The sequence below is a fragment of the Lissotriton helveticus genome, chromosome 11, assembly GCF_964261635.1.
Source record: "Lissotriton helveticus chromosome 11, aLisHel1.1, whole genome shotgun sequence".
Classification (NCBI taxonomy): Eukaryota; Metazoa; Chordata; class Amphibia; order Caudata; family Salamandridae; genus Lissotriton; species Lissotriton helveticus.
The window spans coordinates 129,255,837-129,270,577 of record NC_136072.1 but is presented as its reverse complement, the minus strand read 5'-3'; the positions used below and the strand labels follow the sequence as shown (position 1 = coordinate 129,270,577).

Below are 14,741 nucleotides of genomic sequence, written 5' to 3'. Positions count from 1 at the left end.
CGTGGCGAAAGGCATGCGGTCTTCACTCTGGGGGCCCCCTGTGGGCCCCCAGAGTGAAGGAGAGGTGGGAGGTGCACACGGGGGGTACCTGTGGTACCCCCCTGCATTTGCATAACAAAGCGGCAGGCACCGCGCTGTGCCTGCCGCTTTGTTTATGCAAATGTAAAAGTGCATTTTTAGCATAGTGGCGGGAGGTGCTGAGAGCACCGCCCGCCACAATGCTAAAAATACAGGATGCGCCCGCCACAGCGGCAGGCGCATCCTAATACCCCCCGTGGGACCCCCGCCCTTATGGCGGGCGGACCCGATTACCGATGGGATGGCGGGCGGAAATCCGCCCGCCATCCTAATGGACCCCTAGGAGTCTGAACGTGTGTAATGTAATCTGGTGCTTATAACAAGTGCACTCATGAGCCACGTTTGAGCTGTATAAAACTGAAAAAATAAATGATGGCTAATATCTGCATGCAGCTTTTATTTGTTTTTCGCTTATTGAGCCACAGGAGCTGACAGGAAAGCACAATTGTAGGTAATTTTATTTTATTTTACTTTGTTGCCTGTATCGCAGAACTCCATTCACTGCACTGACAAACCAGGTGCTGCAGCACATGGGGATTTCAGGCATCCCCATAAACTGTGTTGAAAGCCAAGGGCAAAGCTAATAAAATCAAATTAAATTAAATGCATGCAAGTTAAAGCATGCACACGTGCTGTTTGCATGTTTTTCAACAGACAATTCAGACCTATTGATTCACTAGTGCTTGTTTAGATATGCTGTAACACAAGTTGTGTCCCATTTTGTTCTTGCGACATTGTTTGGTGAACAGAAGATGCAGTTGTCGTAATGTGGCTGCCTGACCCTGTGTGTGACAGGACAGGCAGCACAGGAAGGGCGTGGGGAGGAAAGGAAGTAGGCGGCAACAAGGCAGAAAGGAGGTGTACACGCAAGAATAAAGACGTGTCTACTGTACCTCCTCTGGCTCGCGTCTTTATTGGGGTAATGGCGACAATGGTGACGAAGGTGGGATGCCTGCAATAGATCCCACGTCGCTTCAACACCCCGCTGCTTGTGAGCAGCCGAACGCTCGAGCCTGCAGCCCCCTGTCAGAGCGGCGCCTGGGCGCCTGGAAAACAAACCGCGCTCAAGCGCTGACGGGCTGCCTCCTGCCTCCTGCCTCCACAGCAGCGTGGTAGAAAAGGAACCGCTGCGGGAAGAAAGACGGAGGGACGTCCCGGTGTCCAATCACGCTGCAGCCAGCCACCGAGAGAAAGCGTGCAAGACGCTGCAGACACCCGGCTGAAAGAAAAAAGAGCGCGAAAGACGCTGCAAGACGCTGCGGCCGCACTGAAGCGAGAGAGAGACACGTGGTGGGCACAACCAAGCTGGGTGAGTCCATAAAACGAGGCGACTGCCCAAATTGCCCAAATTGCCTAAAGAAAACGTGCTTTCACACAGAATCTAACTGTTTCAAGCCATACCACGTGTCACCGACGGCGGCCATTTTGAGGTCAGGCGTGGCCCATAGACTTTCATGCACATTTACTGGAGCGGCCATCTTAGAGTCAGGCACTTTGAAATACTTACATAAAGTGGCCCCAAATCACACTAAGCTCTTTTTCTGAGCATGTCAGTGCTACCTAGCTCCTCCAGTGATACAGGAGGAACGCCAGCAACGGTTACACCCGCGACACCAGGAACACAAGCTCCACCTACAAACGCTGCCATCATGAACCACACAGGGCCCCAACCAATCATGGGACTATCATATCTCCGGCCACCAGAGCCATTGGAACTCACCTCTGGCAGCAGTATGGGCCCTAAATGGAAGACGTGGTCTGAAGATTTTGAGGACTATATGACAGGTGCACAAGTCCAGGACCCCAAACAGAAACTAGTTGCCCTACGTAATTTAGTGGGAAAAGACATTGCTCAACTCATCAAAGAATTGCCTAATGCAGCCACTGCTTCATATGATGACGTCAAAGGAATCCTCGACAGGCAATTCTTACACAAATACAATCTTGATTACGAACGATACACGTTCAACCTAGCTACACAAGAAAAAGAAGAAAGAATGGGTGACTTCATATTACGCATTCGACGACTAGCCCGACACTGCAATTTTGATGACTTTAACACTGAAGACGCACTGCGACTACGCATAATTGAAGGATGTCAATCCGAGTCACTAAGGCGACGCCTGTTAAAGAAACATTACTCACTAGCGGAAATCGAAGAAATGACACGTATAAACGACCAGGCAGAAGACCATGCCAAGAAAATGGAAGGGAACAAATCAGACAAGAAGGAACAGGCATTTCGTCTTCAAGCAAGAAGCCACAAGGGTCGACCACATCAGACTGATCGAGGGAAATCGAGACAATCGACACATCATCACTCTTCTCACAGATCCAGAGCGAGTCACAGATCAAGGGAGTCACGCTCTACCAAATCCACCAAGTCACGCTCCAGCTGTTATCGGTGCGGACAGGACTATCCACATTCAGGTCAATGCCCAGCCATGGGGCAACGATGTCACCACTGTGGCAGAGACAATCACTTTGAAAGTGTATGCCAAGCTAAGTCGTCAAGACAAAGATCATCACGCTCAAGACAGAGATCTTCCAGGAACCAATCCTCAAAACATCATCATGCACGTGCTGTCAAGGAACAGGAAAGACGCTCCACCAGCTCTTCACGGTCCAGTGATCACTCCCTCGAATCACGCCAGTCTCGTCGGTCGAGGTCAACATCCAGTGACTCCGCGACACGCACACCTGTGTCTCAAGATAGTGACGAATACATATGCATGGTCTCAGATCCGGACCGGCTGCGAAAATATAAGAAACTAGATATCCGAATTGGAAGTCACCCAGCCAAATTTGTCCTAGACTCAGGAGCCTCCCTGAATTATATCTGCGCGCTAGAACATCAGAGTATGAAGCCACGCCCGGTGCTAGAACCAGCAGCTGTGAGGATCTTCACGTGGATGTCCAGGAAGCCACTAACGTGCCTGGGCCGGTTTCACACTACCCTAACCTTTCGAGATCGAACAATTCCAGCATACATCCATGTGGTAGAAGGTCCAGACATAGCTGACTGTCTACTCAGTTTGCCAACAGCGGAACGACTCAAATTGGTAGAACTTCTCTACATGACTGAAGATGCACCAGACATTGTGGCGAAATTCCCCAACTTATTTAAAGGACTGGGAAAACTAAACCACTTTAAAGTCAAACTACACATAGACGACCGTGTCACACCAGTAGCACAACACCATCGGAAAGTGCCATTTCATCTGCAACAGGCAGTAGATGATGAATTACAGGAACTACTTAAAGCCGACATCATTGAACGCACTTCCGGCCCTACGCCATGGATATCACCCGTGGTTGTCGTCCCCAAAAAGGGACAAAACAACAAAGTGCGTCTCTGTGTAGACATGCGTGCAGCCAATGTGGCCATTGAACGTGAACGTCACCCTGGGCCACACATCAGTGACATGATTGCCCGTCTCAATGGAGCCACCGTATTTTCAAAGCTAGACCTCAACAAAGGTTATCACCAGCTTGAACTCCATGAACGCTCCCGTTACATCACCACATTCACAACACACCAAGGCCTCTTCCGCTATAAACGCCTGAACTTTGGCATATCATCTGCCGCTGAAATTTTCCAAGAAACCATCCGACGGGTAATACAAGGCATACCAAATTCCTTCAACTATAGCGATGATCTCCTGGTGTATGGCAAGGATCAGACAGAACATGACACGGCCCTTGACCGAGTGTGTCATGCGCTCCTTAATGCAAACCTCACCCTGAATTCAGCCAAATGTGAGTTTCACAAATCACACCTGAAGTTCTATGGACACATCTTTTCCAAAGATGGTATGACACCAGATCCCGAAAAGGTGTCAGCCTTAGCGGACACGCCAACACCTCACGATGTGAGTGACCTTTGCTCATTCCTCGGCATGGCAAGCTACTGCTCTCGATACATACAGGACTTTGCAACTCTCAGTCATCCACTGCGGGAACTCACCCGTCAAGGTCAGCCATTCGAATGGACAGACGCCTGCCATCACTCCTTCAAGAAAATCAAGAAGGCTGTCAGCTCGGCGATCAATCTGGCCTACTTTGATGCAAAGAAGCGGACAGAACTCACGGTGGATGCCAGTCCGGTTGGTCTCGGTGCCATCCTTGCCCAATACACGGAGGACTCTGACCAGCGTCACATCATTGCATACGCCAGCCGTAGTCTCACTGACACCGAGACTCGGTACTCCCAACCGGAGAAAGAAAGCCTAGCTGTGGTCTGGGCGTGTGAACATTTCCACCTCTTTGTCTACGGCAAGCATTTCACCATTGTCACGGACCATCAGGCTCTCATCACCATCTTCGGCAATCCCAAGGCCAAGATGCCTCCACGCATAGAGCGCTGGGGCCTCCGTCTGCAGGACTACATCTATACTATTGTCCACAAGCCTGGGAAATCGGACAACCCTGCTGACTATATGTCACGCCACCCGAAAGTCTCTGCCACTCCTCCGTTTTCCATTGCCGAGGAGTATCTACACTTCGTCATTGATGCAGCGTGTCCTCCCACAGTCCCGCTGACCGCCATTCAGGAAGCATCAGCTCATGACCCAGTTGTCCAGGCTGTATCTGAACGCATCCGTAATTGCTCATGGCGTCACGTGCCGGACGACCAAAGCTCTCTCTCTAGGGAGCTTCTTGCATTCCGTCATGTCCAAGATGAACTCTCAATCAGCAGTGACGGTCTCATCTTGAGAGGGGGGAGGATTGTCATTCCTCAGAAACTGAGACAAGGAGTCATCAACCTTGCCCATGAAGGCCATCGTGGGACAAGTGCCACCAAGAAAGCGCTAAGAGAACGGGTTTGGTTTCCGACACTGGATCAAATGGTGGAAGACACTCTCAAGGACTGCACATCATGTCAGCTAGTAAGTCGAGACGACCCGCCAGCTCCACTACAGATGTCTGAACTACCCGAAGGAGTGTGGCAGCAAGTGGCGGTAGACTTCTTTGGACCCCTGAAGTCAGGACAGTACATCCTCGTCATTATGGACGAATATTCCAGATTCCCGTTCGCCCAACTCATACCATCCACCAGAGCAGCTGCAGTAATTCCAATGCTTGATGAAACGTTTGCAGCATGGGGCATTCCTCTACGTGTCAAATCCGATAATGGGCCTCCATTCAACAGTCACGAGTTTGCCAACTTCGCGACACACTTGGACTTCAAACATCAACGAATCACACCACTGTGGCCACAAGCCAATGGCATGGTGGAAAGATTTATGGGAACATTAAAGAAAGCTGTGCAACAAGCGGAGCTGGCCCACAAAGACATTCAACAAGCACTGAATGAAGTGCTAAGAGCATATCGCACCACGCCTCACAGCACCACAGATCAATGTCCAGCCACCCTTATGTTAGGGAGAATTCCACGCACCCGGCTACCAACCATAGCCAGTGCGAGTCAGTCAAGACCAACAAACACTGACCATGAAACACTAGTCAATATTGATCACGACAAGAAACTGAAAATGAAGACGTATGCTGATCAGAGGAGACATGCAAAGCACTCGGACATCAGAGAAGGAGATTGGGTGATAGTTCGGAGAGATCGAGGAACCAAAGCAGACAGTCGCTACCTGGCACACCCACTAAAGGTCAGCCGTCGGAAAGGGACAATGATTACGGCTCAAGGAGATCACAAGAAAATAACACGAAATGTATCACACTTCAAGAAATGCAACCCACCTGGAACAGATGACCAACACCAGTGGGAATCATCTACCGAATCTGAAAGTAAAAGTAGAAGCAGCGACTGTGGATCATCCAGCCCAGCCAGACAAGACCACCCTGTGCGTCATCGACATACCTCAGACAGATCAGCGAGACCCCGACGACAAGTTCGACGGCCGGAACGCCTCATTGAAGTAATCTAAGGATACAGTAAGACTTTATACAAAGGGGGGAGATGTCGTAATGTGGCTGCCTGACCCTGTGTGTGACAGGACAGGCAGCACAGGAAGGGCGTGGGGAGGAAAGGAAGTAGGCGGCAACAAGGCAGAAAGGAGGTGTACACGCAAGAATAAAGACGTGTCTACTGTACCTCCTCTGGCTCGCGTCTTTATTGGGGTAATGGCGACAGCAGTGTCAGTCTGTAAGCATACTTGATGCTAAATCGAGGAGTGCTTTGGTGACGGTCCACCTGCAACTTCTAAAAAGGATGCTGTGTTTTCGTGCAAAGCAGTTTCTAATAAATATTTTCAATGATGTCTCCACTTTTGACAGGCACACAAATCAGACTTTGCGTGGCTTTGAGTGACCAAATTAATAATTTTTCCATCGGGGCTGCGCCAAAAAGTGACGCATGTCGATGCAATAAGTTACCAAATCGTGCCCAAAGTCTAAAGAAAAGAGCATATTTCCTGTTTTACAAAATAATATAAATCCCTCTGAGTCAATGTAAAAACGCTTCAGTCCAGCAATACTGCAAGATACCCATTTTCTTTTCAGACTTAAAATTGATTAATTCTTTCTTCAAGCCACTGGAATATTGCTGATCTGAGCACTAATGTTGAGTTGGAACCTTAGCCACCGAGCTCCCGCTTTCTGCCTTTTCTACTACCAGTTCCGACAGCCTTGTCAAATGGCCGTCACTGAAATTGACATAAGTAATTCTGAGGCTTTTTGCATTCAAGCGCACCCTTCATGCCCTTCAAAATGGATGTTTTGGAGCCTTTCTTTATGGTCTGGCTTAAGAGCGAAGCTGTTGCCAGACAATTATGTGGGAATCACCAGGAGAGGTGCTTTAGCTTTGACCACACAGTGGAGCCAAGTGTACATGCTCTGATCGGGCAGAAGTGGTGTGCTCCCACAAAAAAGGGCTAGCCCTCCACAGAGCTGTGATCATATTGTTTATTGTGAAAGGTATGGATCGTGGGGCACTCATACATAATCCGGGCACAGCGGTGGGTGGCGGCACAGCAACACTTCAAAGGGATCTGTCTCTGGGATATGGAGGTGGCCTGGCTGGGACAATCCAGAATGAAATGGGACCAGCTGCTCTCCGTGGTGCGCAGGGCGCTCCGGCAGGGCAACGGGCCAGACTCAGTAGTAGTTCACTTGGGGGGTAATGACCTAGCAGCCATCAGGAGAAGAGGCCTATTGGAAAAAATGGTCACCGACCTGGCAACACTAGCCAAGTTAACCCGCCTGGCAATCGTTGTATGGTCAGAGATGATAGCGCGCAGGGCATTGAGGGGAGCACTAGACCAATGTGCAGTTGAAAAATCCAGACGCAAACTGAACATCACCATGGCGAAAATATGCAGGGCCAATAGCTGAGGGTTCATAAGACACAGTCTGTTGAACTTGAGGTCCCCGGGCTACCACTTAGAGGATGGGGTGCAACAGACTGGGGTAGGCATGCACATGTTCATACTCCGCATAGTGGGGGTTCTGGAGCAACTGGGTTTCTCATGAGCGAAGGTAAGGAGGTGGCAAAAGGGGGAGCGGGCTACGATCATTAAACTGTCAGCAGCATGGCGGAAGAAACCAAGAAGAAGATCCAAAGGGGAAGTACCATAGGTAGAAGAGCCGCTCACACAGTGTTCTTGGGATGACTCACGGCAGGGACACAGGATGAGCAAATTACAGCACACAGGCAGAGTAGAAGAGATGCTTGCACAGTGGCCTTGAGATGCCACATGGCAGGGGTACTAAGGAGCAGGCGAGTGGCCGGCAAAGGGGTCCAGGGCAAGCAGACCTGCACTTGCAGCCCGGGCTGGTCCTAACGGACGCCGACAAAATCGGTAGCAAGGGAAGCCTGGAGCCATGAACATTAAGGCCTTGCATAGGGAGCACCTCGAACAACGATAGTTCTGACAGAAAAGGACAACGGCAAGCATGGGTAATGATGCGTGACATAAATTGACATGGATGTGTAGGAGTGACCAACCAATAAGTTACGAGATGTATAATCCATGTGTTGAATAAACGGCGGCCTTTTTATACATCATATCATGTTGTCGGTGGAATGATTTATGGGAGAAGGGTCGCATGGGATAAGGACACTAAGAGGGAGGGGTGAACTCGCCCCCGGGGGGGGGGGTCCGGAATTTTGTAATGAGAGCATCTGTTCACTGAGTTACACTGTTGTGAGAGTGTGACAGCGAGTTCTGGTATTGTTGATGTTATGTCACATTGACAAGTGAATCGCGTTAACCATTTTGACCCAGCTAGCATCTTGAAAAGCACACAAGGCTGTGTTTGGTGCAGTGTAAGAAGGTTAGGTAAAAATTAAAGCCAGTACTGAAGACGGACGCCTGGTATTAAACCTGCGAGGCCCTGGGCGTTATGGGTGAAAATTGGGGCTGACTCTGCCCTCTCTCTGGATTTGTGCAAATTGTCATATTCTTCTGAGCTTCACCTCTCACGAAGGCGCTGTTCCAGGTCGAATGTTTCATTTAATTGAAATGGTCTGCGCAAACTTGAACGTTTCGCTGGAGTTCACCAAAAAGTATTTTTTAGGTCGAGCATCAGCACGCATGCGCGCTGTCTGCAAGGCCTTTTGGAATCTCTCGTACTGATTGTAATCCCGCCTGCTGCTTGCAATTGGTTCAGTCTTGCGTCGGTTGTCTTTCCTGGCTCCTTATTCATTAGTGCTCAGACACATCAAAGTCGCGTGCACGCCTTCTCTTCGTTTAAGGACATTCCTCGGCACTTAGAAAGTAAGGAAACGGCAGAGCAAGAGCCAACGTAGCTAGTTACATACCCCGATCGCAGCTTGCAGACTAGCAGGGAATTATGTGCATAATAATCCTCGATGTGTTCTGCTGATATGCATGCTCTACCTGCTTATTGATTTTGGGGTTGGAATATACGGTGCATAATGCGCATCTGCAGGGTAAGGGAAAATATACCTTTTGCGTTAAGCGAACATTTCATAGCTAGAAAATGAATAAACTCTGAGTGATTTATGAAGGCGGTTTCCTGGAAAAGCGGTTTACTTGTTTTAAATGGCATCAGAGCAGGCCCTTTAACATGGCAGATTCTGGCATTAGTCTAGGATGACAGAAACTACCTGCCCCTATCATCCCAAGAAACTCTGTCCATTTCCATCCTTGCCTTCACTTATACAATAACACACATGCCATTGTAGTACAGTATCTGCTTCTATCTATTGCGACCATATGTCACATTTAGGGGGTCAAGGTCGTTCTATTTAATCCAAATAAATGCCCCGTCCTTTCATTTTAGAAATCGGAATCAGGATTGTGAAGTAAAATTGAGCAATCAACACTCCAAGTTACACAACCACTTATTTGTGAAGTGAAAACCAAGCTGTAGGAAACCGGTATTTCTGGAGGGATCTGGCAACCCAAGACGCACCCTGCAGCATCTCTACGCGGATTGTACCAGGTTTGAATTTCGGTAGCGAGCACATATTTTTGTTTTTTTATGCTGACAGTTTCACCAACTTCTGTATTCCCGGTTTAAATGCCTTCTCGATATGCAGTTGCAGCAAATTTGACACATGCAAATAGATCTATTTGTTTACATTTCACTGGAGTTATGTGGCAATGGGGTACCCCGATAGGCCACTGGACCCGGGTAAATTGTGGTACAAAAAATAAAGGTCACAGTGGAAAACAGTCACATCACATAGAAAATACACGAAATGATCTTCGTTATCCGGTCAAAGTAGGACACCACCATTAAATCATTCCAACAATGGTTGTGATTTTATTTCATCACAAGATTAGCGCAGATCAAGTCATAAGGCACAGTGTATTTCACATTTAGACATTTCTTGGAAAACAGGCACAAAATGGGGAGTGTCAAGTGCATGGGAGGGATTTGTGAAAGTGATGTGAAAAGGGAAGGTAGTGGGCATATATCAGCAATCAATATTTACAACCTCTCCAGCCAGATGACTGGCATACACAAAAATGATAAATCATAACATGATTAGGTAAAAGCACATAAATAATCTCTGTCATCCATGTTTGACAATAAAGTAAAACACTGTAGACGTTTCAACCCCTGTGTATAACAGGAAACAGCCGTTAGCTGTCAAACCGCTCCATCAGCAGCCCACAGCCATAGGTTACTGATCAACCTTGGCCTCCATTATCACAAACATTTATGAACATTTCCAAGAGCCCACAAGGCCTACCTTCCAAACCTTCAGCCTACAGTTTTCTTGCCGAATCTCACTGGTGCATCCAACCTTCCCTCACAACAGTCCTGAAGAAGACCCCACACCCATGGCGCAAAGTTTCCTGTTATGTTTAAGTTTGTCTTGTGCAAGTTTGGCCTGCTCTCCAAAGATACCTCGGAGGACGGCAGGGGCTTACCTTTTTATAACAAAATGGGTAGGGGTTAATTGGACAGTGTAATGAGCCACCCAGCTCCTACTACTTGCCGAAAAGCTTTTCAGCACCTCTTCAGGGGTAGTAAGCACTATACATAGTTTGGCTTCAGGAGACACATATCTCGAGGGCTGGAACAGGCACGGTTTCCGGATTTTTGATCTAGGATGGCCATGAAGAAGAATGGGTGGGCCATGAAGATGAATGGCAGTGGCCACAAAATTCAACAAAGGGGTTCGGTCATATTTTAGGACCGCCTGTATGTCACATATTGACATGTTTTAACATGATAACCACGACTTAATAAGCAGTGGTGGCTGGCTTAAATGAAAATTGGTGGGGTGCGAAGGTACACAACTCGCCATAAATTCAAGAGAACGACTGGTGCAGCACTTCTGTTTGCTGACCACAAGCTGGAAAAGGAAGGACTACTATTTGCTTGTGGATCGCAACTCCAACCAATCCTGGAGCTGCTCACATACTGTGAAAGCAGCTCCAGGATTGGTGGGAGCAGGCTCACCTATCACTCATTTTAAGGTTGGGAGCTTGTACCAACAATCCTCAGGTTGTTGTACAGCTTTTGGATGGCTGGGTCTACAATGCATTGTTTGGACTGGCCACCGTAAGACAACTGGGCTGTCCGACATGCACACTGTAGACCAGTGCTGTCATCTTGCGTTTGCAGGATTAAGCCTGCCCCCACCCTCGCTCCATATACAGCGCAAACCAGTGCAGTGGCAAATAAATAAAATGGCACTGACATGCCATTTCATTATTTTTTGTTTGCTTGATGCGCTCGCAACAGGCGTGGCGTCAGTCCTCCGTTCCTGAGGAGGACCCGCCCCGCCAATAAGCTACATACCTCACATTCCAGAATTCGAGCAGGGCTGGGGAAGGGGAGTGGGGTGTAGGGTGATGAACCATCCGTAAATTTCACAGACCGTCTGTGATTTGGATCTCACGTCCGTTGTCCGTGATGATCCCTTTTACAGACGCCTTGACATCAAGCATGACTCATGACTTCTAAGTTTCCGGATTGCCTATGTGCAGGAGCATAGTGAACTCTCCCCCGCCCCACCCCTTGCTTTGAGAACAATAGCAAGGGTGAAGGTCTTGATGGGTCTCTTCTGCCTACAACTCTGCAGACAAAGGCTCAGCTCATAATTCATGTGAAAAGGTGGGTGAGTGAGTAAGTGAATGGATGATGTGTGGATGGCTGAATAGATTAGTGAAGGATGAATGGATGATTGAAATGGTGAATGGATGGATAACGAGAGAAAGGGTGGATGGATGAGTGAGGCGATGGATCGATGAGAGAGAGGGTAAATAAATAGATGTATATGTGGAATGGTGGATGGATGGGTAAAAGGATGGATGGGTGAGTGAAAGGTTAGATGGATGATAGATGAGTGAAAGTGTGGATGATAGGCAAGTGAATGGGTGGATGGATGAATGAAATGATGGATGGATTGATGACTTGATAAGTAAAAGGGTGAATGGATGGATTGATGAGTGAAAGGGTGGATGGATGGATGAGAGAAGGATGGATGGATGAGTGATAGGGTCAATGGATGGATTAATGAGTGGATGGGTGGGTGGTTAGATGGGTTAAAGCAATGGCTAAGTGAAAGGGGGATGGAGAGAGAAAGGGAGGATGGTTGAGTGAAAGTATGGATGGATGATTGACAGGATTGATGGGCGATTGGGTGTCTAAACTAGTGAAAAGAAGAATGTAAGGATGGATGAGTGAAACAATGCATAAATGAGTGAAAGGGAGGGTGAAGAGCTGGAAGAAAGGATGGATGAGTGAAATGGTGAATGGATGGATGGATGAGTGACTGGGTGAATGGACGGATGGATGGATGAGTAGCTGAAAGGATGGGTGAAAGGGTAAATGGTTGGATGGATGAGTGAATGGATGGATCGATGGGTGGAAGTAGGGATGTATCTGTGAAAGGGTGGATGGATGGATGATGGGTGGATGAGTGAAAGGGTGGATGGAGGGATGGATGAGGGAAATGTTGGATGGAAGGATAGATGTTGGCTAGGTTTGGAATTGGTCGAATAGGTTGACAAGGTTTGGATATGGATGGGCACACAGATGGAAGGACAGAATAAATGGTAAAAGACTGAATGATGGATGAAAGGATGAATGGATGTCACTTCCCCGGGTGACTCAACACACCATGCCAAACCGAAACATGACGTCCAGCAGCAAGCGTGGAACTCCGGCTTCAAGTGCTCCTTCTGCCTGCCAAAAAGCAGAAACTAATTCCTTGTATGGTGCTGTGGTACCACAAGAGACGTTCCGCTATTGTGCCGCTGGGTGGCACTGTTCCCATACAACCGGAAAATAGCGTGAGCAGCCCTCCACCTGCCTGAGGCCATGAGAGATGCAAGAGGGCATGGCTCCGTGCAGCCCTTCTGCTGGGAAGGCAGGCAAGACAACATAACCTTCACTTGCAGACAAAAGCACCAATGTAACTCAAGTCCCTTCCACCACTAATGTTTTTTCTTTAAAAAATTTGCACCTCTCAGAATACCGCCCATGCTACGCCACTGCCTACCAATATGGGTGGCATCTGACTCTTACAAATTGTAGCCCTCAATGTCTTAAGTAACATTTATGACATTGACTTTCACATTTATAAGTCAATGTCTCTGTATAATATGTGTGTGATGTACCGCACTCTGACACCCTGCCATACATACTTTGGATGAGTATCACTTAAAAAAAAAAAAAATACACATGAGAGAGGCTCTATATGAAGATATGGGGCACCATTGGAGGGTGGTAGCAAGGCCGGACTGGCCGGACCTGGCATTGGGCGTTTCCTTGGGCGGCTGGAAGGGTGGAGGGGGCGATTTTGTTACTGGCGGGCTGGCACTGCAAAGTTATCCAGCAGTTTTCAGGCAACAATAAAAGTGTCACAATAGCTTTGGTGACTAATGTACCTGCTGGAGAGAGATGGGAGTTTTGTTTAGTTGCAATTTTGAATCATCTATGGTAGCATAGAGGGTTAAAATGCCAGCTGCAAAAAATATGTACCATGCATATAAAAGAAAGTATTTATGTGCAGACTTAGTGGGTTACTGCTTTTGCACTGAGATTCTTTTGTTACTGCGCAGTTCATAAGTTACATACGTAATCTAGCACAGTGAGCTATGAACTGCCATCAAAGAGCTGCATCCAAGCTGTGTGCTACAGGTTACAAAGTTATGTTTTCATTATCCTGATGATGCTAAAAAGGTTTTGTTTGGGTAGTAATATATTCTTATCATTAAAGTCAAAGCTAACTACTGTGTTATGTTCTGAATCCTGAGTTTGAGCTTCTTCAGACTAAGCACTCTTACGAAATTGCCTACTAGGATTGGTGATATGCATCCCACACCTTGTAGGCCCTGTTACCTTATGTAGCATTTTCTATACACTGATTTACACACGTATGATTCATTGTCTCTGTATGTGTGTGTGAAGTAAAGTGCTCTGGCACTTTACACTGGTATGAAACGCGCTATAAAACATATGAAACACATGTGAGAGAGAGGCACTGTGGCCATAGTGAGGGAATCATTGAAAAGCCCCATCAAAGATTGTCGTATCCTGGTGCACAGTAAAGTCATCATTTACTATGCTTTAGAAGCTAATACAATTGATATATACTGACCAATGTGTTGTAGAATGCACCATATTTTTCCAAATTTTCTTAAGAGTGGGAAAGCAAAGGCTGTAAGCTGTGAGTTTGTTTGTAACACACAACTTTTAAATATCTGCAAATGAACTGTGCAAATGTTTCAAAACATATCAGCAGTTAGGAAACCATAAATGGACCACTTGTTTGTAATTCAGAAGTGTCCTGGAAACAGAGTTGTAATAGGATTAAAACAATCAAGACACTTTACTTGGTGATGTTTAAATGATACATTTGCTGAAACCACATTTCTACACATTAGTATTTGTGTGCTAAATAGTCTTATCATTAAAACTGTATGCTGGCATTCTGCTTCCATTCAATAGAAAATGTTCTGTCTGTAAAAGACAGTGCCTCCTTCTGCCATACAATTATGCCTTAACAGTATATACAGTTTCTAGTCTGTAGCACACTTCTGTGCATCAATGAGAATCTGCAGTTTACAGCTCACCAAAAAGTAACAGCCCAAGCTGTATACTATTTCAAATATACAGGTAAAATAAGGAGGGCTGATATATGGCTAGCCACTAGCCTGGTCATTAAATAGTAATGTGAACTCCTATCTAACTACTCTGTCCCACAATAATATCATAACGCTCAGCTGTGTGCAGCAAATTATAGCTCATGCAGGCTGGTT

The 14,741-nt window shown here is 47.2% G+C and overlaps 1 protein-coding gene across 3 annotated transcripts in view; it reads left to right on the top strand.

Moving 5' to 3' along the window:
* Positions 1-14,741, top strand: part of LOC144792873 (UDP-GalNAc:beta-1,3-N-acetylgalactosaminyltransferase 1-like) — a 104,067-nt gene that overhangs the window by 37,967 nt on the left and 51,359 nt on the right. The window contains exon 2 of one of the 3 annotated variants that reach the window (XR_013602638.1): positions 7,380-7,458. The exons of the other annotated variants lie outside the window; for them this stretch is intronic. The gene's annotated coding sequence lies outside the window, so the exon portion shown is untranslated. The remainder of the gene's footprint in view (positions 1-7,379; positions 7,459-14,741) is intronic. 3 annotated transcript variants of the gene reach the window in all.